This window comes from Brassica napus, chromosome C7 (genome assembly GCF_020379485.1).
Source record: "Brassica napus cultivar Da-Ae chromosome C7, Da-Ae, whole genome shotgun sequence".
NCBI lineage: Eukaryota > Viridiplantae > Streptophyta > Magnoliopsida > Brassicales > Brassicaceae > Brassica > Brassica napus.
Genome location: NC_063450.1, coordinates 13,280,774 through 13,289,050, shown reverse-complemented (window position 1 = coordinate 13,289,050; position 8,277 = coordinate 13,280,774). Strand labels below are relative to the sequence as shown.

At 37.4% G+C, this 8,277-nt stretch overlaps 1 long non-coding RNA gene across 1 annotated transcript; it reads left to right on the top strand.

The window, feature by feature from the left end:
* Positions 1-363: 363 nt before the first annotated feature.
* Positions 364-2,581, top strand: LOC125590206. Its single transcript, XR_007326414.1, has 2 exons — positions 364-1,488; positions 1,757-2,581. It is a non-coding gene; the product is annotated as an uncharacterized LOC125590206 (long non-coding RNA).
* The last annotated feature ends 5,696 nt before the right edge of the window (positions 2,582-8,277 follow it).

The window sequence follows — 8,277 nt, the reverse complement described above, 5'->3', positions numbered from 1 at the left end:
CGAAATATAGATATAATATAAAATATATATATTTTACTATTATTATATATATATATATACATATCTATTAGAGATTTATTTAGAAGGGATTCGAACAAGACTTGGTGGCTACAAACATTAAGGCTTGCATCATAAGAATTCTATAGGTAAAGGATTAGAACATGACTTGGTGGCTACAACCATTATGGCTTGCTTCACAAATAATCTAGGATATAGGTCAAAAAAAGTGAACAGGATTTGGTGGCAACCACCATTAAGTCTTGATTCATGGAAGCTTCTCCAATCTTGGTCAATGATCTTGCAAATATAAGCAGACTTTGACTAAGAGAGAAAATTAGTAGAGAGAGTGGATATCAACTAATGTTTACCTGCAGGCCCAGATACTTGTTTGAAAATCCTTGCATCCTGTGATCGATACTCCCAAAGTAAAGCCTGCACTTTTCTTTATGCTAAGAAATGAGATTGGTAGAGAGGAATGCCAGACAAGATTTGCTAAGTTGTTAGTTAGGTGAATTTGGTTGCTAAGCTAGGATATGGTATAATGTGCTTGTGTGATTAGGACTTCTTAGATGTGGATTGCAATATTGTAGAGGTGATGATTCTAAGTTTAAAATTGTGTGAGTCCCTGCTGTTTCCAAACTTCTTTCAGAGAGACTGCCTGTTTGTTTTGCTTGAGGACAAGCAAAAGGGTAAGTCTGGGGAGTTGATAGACAATGGATTTGACCCACTTTCACCCATGGTTTATAGGTGTTTTTACTACTAATTATTATATTATAGAGTCTATATATATATATAAAGTATTGTTTGCCTCTCTCCTGTGCCTCCACGTCGGATCCAGCCTGGAAACTCGCCTCCTGTACGCGCGCCACGTGTCCACCCTCTTAACCTGTTTTGTCATGTTTTGTTTTCATTGAATGGGGCTTCTCATTCACATTATATGTGTTTGGTATTTCGTTATCATGTTTCATGGAAAACAAGAGCCCAGCCCAAGTTAAAGACAAACAACATATTTTCCCGACAATTAGGGCTCATCGTCTTCCTCCATCTGACTTTCTCATATAGGGTTCTTCCTTATACGAATCCATCAACATCGAGACCTTTCGCCATTAATGGAGTTTCAGGAGATTGTGTGAGAAGAAACTTCGTGAGGAATTTTTGGGTCAGAGATTTAAGAGATTTATTGGTGTCGGTTCGTCTAACATTCTTCTCCTACAAAATGTTACGGATTCATTGATTCATGGTCATTAAGAACCATCTTTACTCATCCTCTAGGCTGTGTATATCCACCTATAAAAAGACCAGTTTCATCTCTTGAACATTATCCTCTTATAATTTTCTATAAAAATTAAAAACTTACTTTTCAGTAGAATGCCAAAGTCATATTTCTTTTTAGCTGATTTGAAGGCTTGCTGCTGTTTTTCCACTGAAGTTTGCGAAAGAGGAATGTGAAATGGATCCAAAGAGAGAAGTGATCCTGGCCATGTAGATGTAACACCTTCAAAAGCCCTCTTTTTGAAGTTTATGCATCGAGTTCATGTTTTTAGATGTTTGGTTTGATTTTATTGGTTTGAATATGATTTAATTCAGCTGTTTCCCGAGTTGTGAAATAAATGGATTTTCAGATCCGAAATTGAGTGTGTTTTGCGTTTGTTTTTGGAAGAAAACAGAGATTGGAATGCTTTTGTATTGACAGCATTTATTGTTTTTTGGGTTTTGCAAGTTTATACAAATCATCATTGGTTGTGGTGTATAACAGGTACATGCAGCTGCGTATTCACAGAATGATAGACCCACTAAAGAGATGATTTATTGTCAGAGATGGTGGATGCACTTAAAAGACTTGAAAGCTCTGGCTTGTGGTAGTGACCATGAGATATGTTGGATTTAGTGAAAACGAATAAAGAAAAAAGTTAACAAGAAGAAGAAGGAGAAGAAACAAGAGAGTTTGATGAACTAATCAGGAGAACCCCACATCTAAGAGAAGAAAGACAGCTCCGAATCATCAGTAAACCATAAGCATATGAGATCAAACGATGAGAACAAGAACCTATCACTAGCTCCTCCTTCCGGGTTAGGAAACCCAGCGAAGTTGACTAAGGAGATAGAGCAAGAAGCTGCAAATTGGTTCATGAGGTTTATGGAAAAGGCCCTCGAGAAGAGAACAAAGAAGTGTAAAGGCACGGGTGATGAAGATGTTAACAAAGATCCACAGTCCCTGATTTTCCAAGTTGTAAATTGGGTGGAAGCAGAACAGTCTGCTGATAGCACGAGATGACAGGTACATCCAAAAGCATCGCAAGTCTTTAGAAAGCTCAGAATCAAAATGAAGAATTTAAACATGATTCTTTAATATTGTTCCCATTTATACTCCAAAGGTTTCTTCGTTTCCACTTAGTATCGATAAATTAATTCATGGAATCTATTGTTGTTAATCAAGTTTACAATAAAGTGGTCATTCTCAAATGTCCTAGATAAAAGATGGTCACATCAGTAAGAAGAAGAAGAAAAAGACAAATAACAAATGTTTTACAAATTACATATGTAGGTTCGTGTAAACGTAATGAAGGTCAATTTATCATCATCATGAGTCGGAATCCTTGATCAACCATAGTCGAGAAATAAGTATAAGTCACTTGATGGCAGTAACAACAAGCTTGATTTGCAAGTAATTGAATTTTGTTTTGTTTCACCGAACCTAGACTTGCAAAAAAAAAAGGGCGAATATGATGGATTTAAGGATTCGGAAAACCTAGACTTTTTTAGAAAAACACAAAGTAACTAATTAGTACAGACATAATATTGCTAGGTGAAAAAAACCCCGCAACTTCAGATAGAAAGTTATATGAATAGATATATAGATATTTATACAATTCATTAATATATGATAGTTTCAAAAATCTCATATATATATTCCCAAAAAATAATTAAACACTGATTACTTTTAACGATACTATAGTTATGTAGTTCTCGGATTACATTGCCAAAAGTTAACAACCTTATTAACATATTATTCACAGCTATATGTTTCTAATCAATGTTTCCAGATATATTTATTTCATCCCATATTCAGATATAAATAAATATATATTAATATAATACTTATTAAGGGTTTCAAGGAAACAATTAAAATTACATTATTTCCATCCGGAAAGACACAACAAAAAAGCAAAACCATCAAAAAATATTACTCGCTTAAATTTCAAAGTTCCATAATCTTAAATTTCATGTATCTACCAATTACTTATCAAATTATAACAAAACTCAAACAATATATCAAACTCACATACATGCCTCCCTCTAACAAATGTAAGACTATAAAACATAGAAACAATTAATGCTTATTAAATAATATTCCATAATATCATACATGCCTTGCAAAAACAAACGAAAATATAAATAAATTAAAACAAGCAATGTTTATTATACATATACTTTAGCTTTGAAATTAATTTTATAATTCACATCCCGCCCGTAGGGCGGACCGACCCTAGTTTATTATATTTATAAGTTAAGGAGTGATTTGGAGATAAGTGATGATTTTGAAGCATTTTGGAGATATTTGGAGCAAGCACCCGAGATGACCTTCGAGCTCGACCGTCGGTCGATATTGAGGAATAAATACCGATTGATGTTCACATCCGAACATCGATCGACAGTGAAGCGCGCAGAAAGCCTGTTTGGTCACAGCCGACTTGAAGGCCAAGTCTTTACCAATTTACAAGATTACCCCTGACGAGTTTTAACCTAATTATATAAGCTTTGCCACCATGTTAGAGGCAAAGTGGTACTTTCTTGTGTTTCTAGTTTTATTATTATCAGCAATTTTTTTTAGGATTTTGATAGATTGGAGAGAAGATCCAAAGTAATATTTGTGATTGGAACTCCATTAATATCTATTTACTATTCTAATGAAGTTTTCTTACCAAATTGCTGTTATGAATTGCTTGGCCATGTCTGAGTAGTTCTATTGTTAGATTTTAGGGTTTAAATAGGTTATGAGGGATTACTCCCAACTATAGATTGCTGAGTTGTGATAATAATCATTAGGATTGTCATTAATGTCTGATTCTAGATTAGCTACCTATAACTTTCCCTAGGATTGTTAGATAAAAGCGATAGCTTCATTCTCATCCTGAAACCATTCTAATTGAGCTAAGTTTCTTGCTAAGAGTAAGGCGGGAGCTGATCTAATGAGAATTATTCAACCCGCGCATAAAGTTTAACTAGAAGTGCGTCGATCGATATACATACTAGATAATCGATCGACGGAGTGAAAGGTGTATCGATCGATATTCCTATAGGATAATCGATCGACACTTGCTATTGATCGAACACATTTGTTTGGGTCATTAGATCTAGTTAATAGACAAGTCCAGAAACGCGAGAGCTGATTGACTTGTTGCTTAGTAGTTGAGAACTATATTCTCATGCATGCAACTCATTATCCATCTGTAGGATTATAATTCCAAGTTTCCTGAATAAAAACCATAAGTCTAGCTATTTCCTTTAAGAACCAAAATCTCAACCAATCAATCGAGCAATTACTTGCTCAAACAAAACTGCAAATTTACATTTTAATCAGTAAACCATCCAACTTAACAAAACCCATTAGATTTGTTAGGTTCCCTAGCTCCTTGTGGATTCGATCACTAAGTAATGCAATTGAACCTCTTATTTGAGAGAGTAAATTCACTTTTTAGGGTAATTCGAGTGAGATCAGCAATCTTGCTCCTCAAGTCTTCAACACGCGCCTCATCAAAGAAGTAGCATAGGAATGCATTCTTGATGTCGCTCCAGGATGTGAGAGATCCTGGTGGTAACTGCTTAAGCCAATGCGAAGAATCTCCAGCAAGTGAGTTCTTGAAGAGCTTGCATGGAGGTAGTCTTCAGAGACTCCCTCGACTTTAATAGCAAATATAAGATCCTCGAACCTCTCCAGATGGTCAATAGGATGCTCGTGAGATAACCCATAGTAGGGTGTCTGTCCCACGAGTGTGTAGTACTGCGGCTTCAACTCGAAATTCCCCTCCTGAATAGTTGGAGGTTGAATGGCTGATATGTTGGTGTAGAACTGATCTGGACGGTTGTAATCAGCCAACGTTCTGGGTCGAGCAGCCTCATCTACAGGTAGAGTAGTGCCTGTTGCATCAGACTCAGGGATTGCAGCCCCCTGAGCATTTATCCTCTGACCTGCTGCATTACGCAGATGACCTTCCTGGTCATGCCGGTCTCCCCTATCATCACGTACAAGTATCAAGGTCGCAACCATGTCTCGTGGTTAAGTATCGATCGATGTTCGGACTGAAGTATCGATCGACGTCAGATGGAAGATTTCGGTCGACGGAAGAAGAGTGTCTTCGGTCGATGGTGGTGAGCGAGTGTTGGTCGACGGTGGCTAACGAAAATCGAGCGACGAACAAGTGTTGTTGTCGATCGATGAGGAACGTATTCCTTTGCGGATTGAACGCTCCAAGCTTACAGGATCTGATGAGAATAGCAGTTAAGTTTCCTTGTTGCTTCTGGTAATGTTGGGCATGTACCTGAAAAGCCAAGAAATTTTTTTTTGTGTCAGAAAGTGGTTTTAAGAAGAAACTTAGACCTAACAAGATTAAATCTATAAGGCAATTAAAGCTCCCCGGCAACGCCGCCAAATTTGATATCACTCAAATTACCATAAGGAGTGAATTACTCTCTCAAATAAGAGGTTCAGTTGTAGTACTTAGGGATCAAATCCACAAGGAACTAGGGAACCTAATAAATCAAATCAAAATTGTTAAGCTAGGTTGTTTAATGTTTTAAATGTAAAGTTTCAATTTTGTGAGCAAGTAATTGCTCGATTGATTGATTGGGGTTTTGGTACTTAAATGGAAATAGCTAGACTTAGAGTTATTATTCAGGTAATCAGGATTATATTCCTACAGATGCCTAATAAGTTGTATGCTTGATATTATAGATCTCAACACTTAATATAACAAACCCTTAGGCTTTCGCTTTCTAGGTTTGTCTATTGAACAGTGTTGATCGATTATTCTATAGGAATATCGATTGATACATTTGTTGAAACGTCGACTGATTATTCGATTGGAATACTGATCGACGCTCTTGGTCAAGCGTTAATGCGCAGATTGAATATGCTCACTAAGCTTACTAGATCACCTCTCGCTTATTCTAGCAAGTCTCAGCTCAGTTAGGATGGATCCAAGGTGAGATGCAAGCTATCGCTTATGTTTACAATTCCTAGGGCAAGTTCTAGGTAGCTAATCTAGAGACATACATTAATGACAATCCTAATGATGAATATCTGATATCACTCAAATTAACCTAAGGAGTGATTTATACTCTCTCAAATAAGATGTCGAGTTGTAGTACTTAGGGATCGAATCCACAGGGGGCTAGGGAACCTAATAAATCTAATTAAGTTTATTAAGTTAGGTTGATTGTTATTAAATGTAAAAGACAGGTTTGTGAGCAAGTTAATTGCTCGATTGATTGATCGGAGTTTGATGGAAGGATGGTTTGCTAGACTTAGGGTTTCCATTCAGGATTCAGGATTATAGTAGTATAGAGACTAAGGTTGGATATTCTTGAACTCAAACTAAGCCATAATCTATCAACTTTCGCATGTTTAGATTTTCTATTACTAGATCTAAGATCTCAACTCTCGCATATTGATCTTGAGAAAGTGTCGATCGACGCTATCAGCAAGCTTTCGATCGATACACCTTTCAGACCGTCTATCGATAAAACTACCAAGTTGTCGATCGACGATCCTTCTAGCAAGCTTTAGCGACCAGGTTTGAACTATGTTCACTAGGTTCCTAGATAACTCTCGTCTTTCTCTAGCAATCCTACCACAATATTTATGGTTCAAGCAATAGACCATTCTCCCGCTTGCGCCTAATTATCCTAACAACATGATTCTAGTTAGCTACTCTAGAACATAAGCAGTAAGTTCAATTCAATTGATGGATATCCTAACAACTTAGCAATTCTATATTTTGGGCTAATCCCTCATCCTATCTGAACCCTAAACCTAACAGGTGGATCTATTCAGACATGAAGTTGTCACAGAAAATCATAGAAAAAATAGATAAAAGAAATAAAGAAACCAAAGCCAATGGAGTTCCAGGAGGACTCTGAAAGAGTTCCTCCTTTCTCTCCTAACTAAGAACAATGAATAAATTAAAGCTTAGATAGCGTAGCCGTCAACCATGGCTTAGCAAACACATAAATAAGGTTTTAGGTCGTCCAAGGGTATTCTGGTAATTTGTAGTTGCTTCTGGGCTTCAGTCGGTCATAAAATATGCTCAGCCCATATTCTGGTATCACCGTCGACCGATGTCAAGGGTTCACCGTTGGTCGCCAGTCCTTCATCTCCTCGACAGCTTCCTCTCGCGAGGCAGACTGACAACCCTTCAGTAAAACATGCATAACATCTGCTATAGGATGCTGATTGACCTCAAACCAGTGGCATTGGAAAGCTAACGCAAAGCTCTATCTTGTGTCAAAAGATGACGGTGGAAAGGTCTCCACCCATAGCTAGACATCTGACGCGTCTGTGCAGCTCTGCACTCAAAAGGCTCCAAAAGACACCAAAATCACCACTTTCGTTCAAATTGTGAGAACCGAAATTCACACCATCGATTTCCGTAATCGGAGGAAAGTCAGGAAACCCTTACTTTCCCTGAGGTCCCAGATTCTATGCGAGAGCCAGTGACAAGTGACCAAATAAATACGGAAAATATGAAAAGATAACAAAACGAATTTATAGAAAAGGTAGATCTTATTTCGAATCCGCGTAAGAGCGTTGCGATCATTACAAGAGATTATAAAAGCTTCGGCCGCAAGAGCTGTCAGTGAATTACCTAGTTCTAACAACCTAAAACCTTAAACCTAGTTGAGTAGCAGCTCGATAACAGAAGACGGAAAAGATATGAAAATGCTTTTGATTGATTTCGGACTGAACCTTATGAAAGGCTGCCTACGTTACCCCTTTTGAGGATCAAGCCGAACATAGTTCAAGAGTAAACCAAGAGATCGAACTGCTTGTGCGCGTTCGTCTGGTAATTGGGTGCTAGTTATAGAAGCAGATCATGTCGAGGATAATGCCTCAAAGTTTCTAAGTGTCGAGAGTTTTTTTTCTTGCGCCTCTCGCCTAGGATTCCTTATATACTCCGCCAAGGTCGGTTTTAGCTTTTCCCTTCCTGCCCTTAAGCCGTCTTAAGTGAAAAATGGAGATATTCCATTTTTTCCGATCTTCATGTATATCCGCGGACA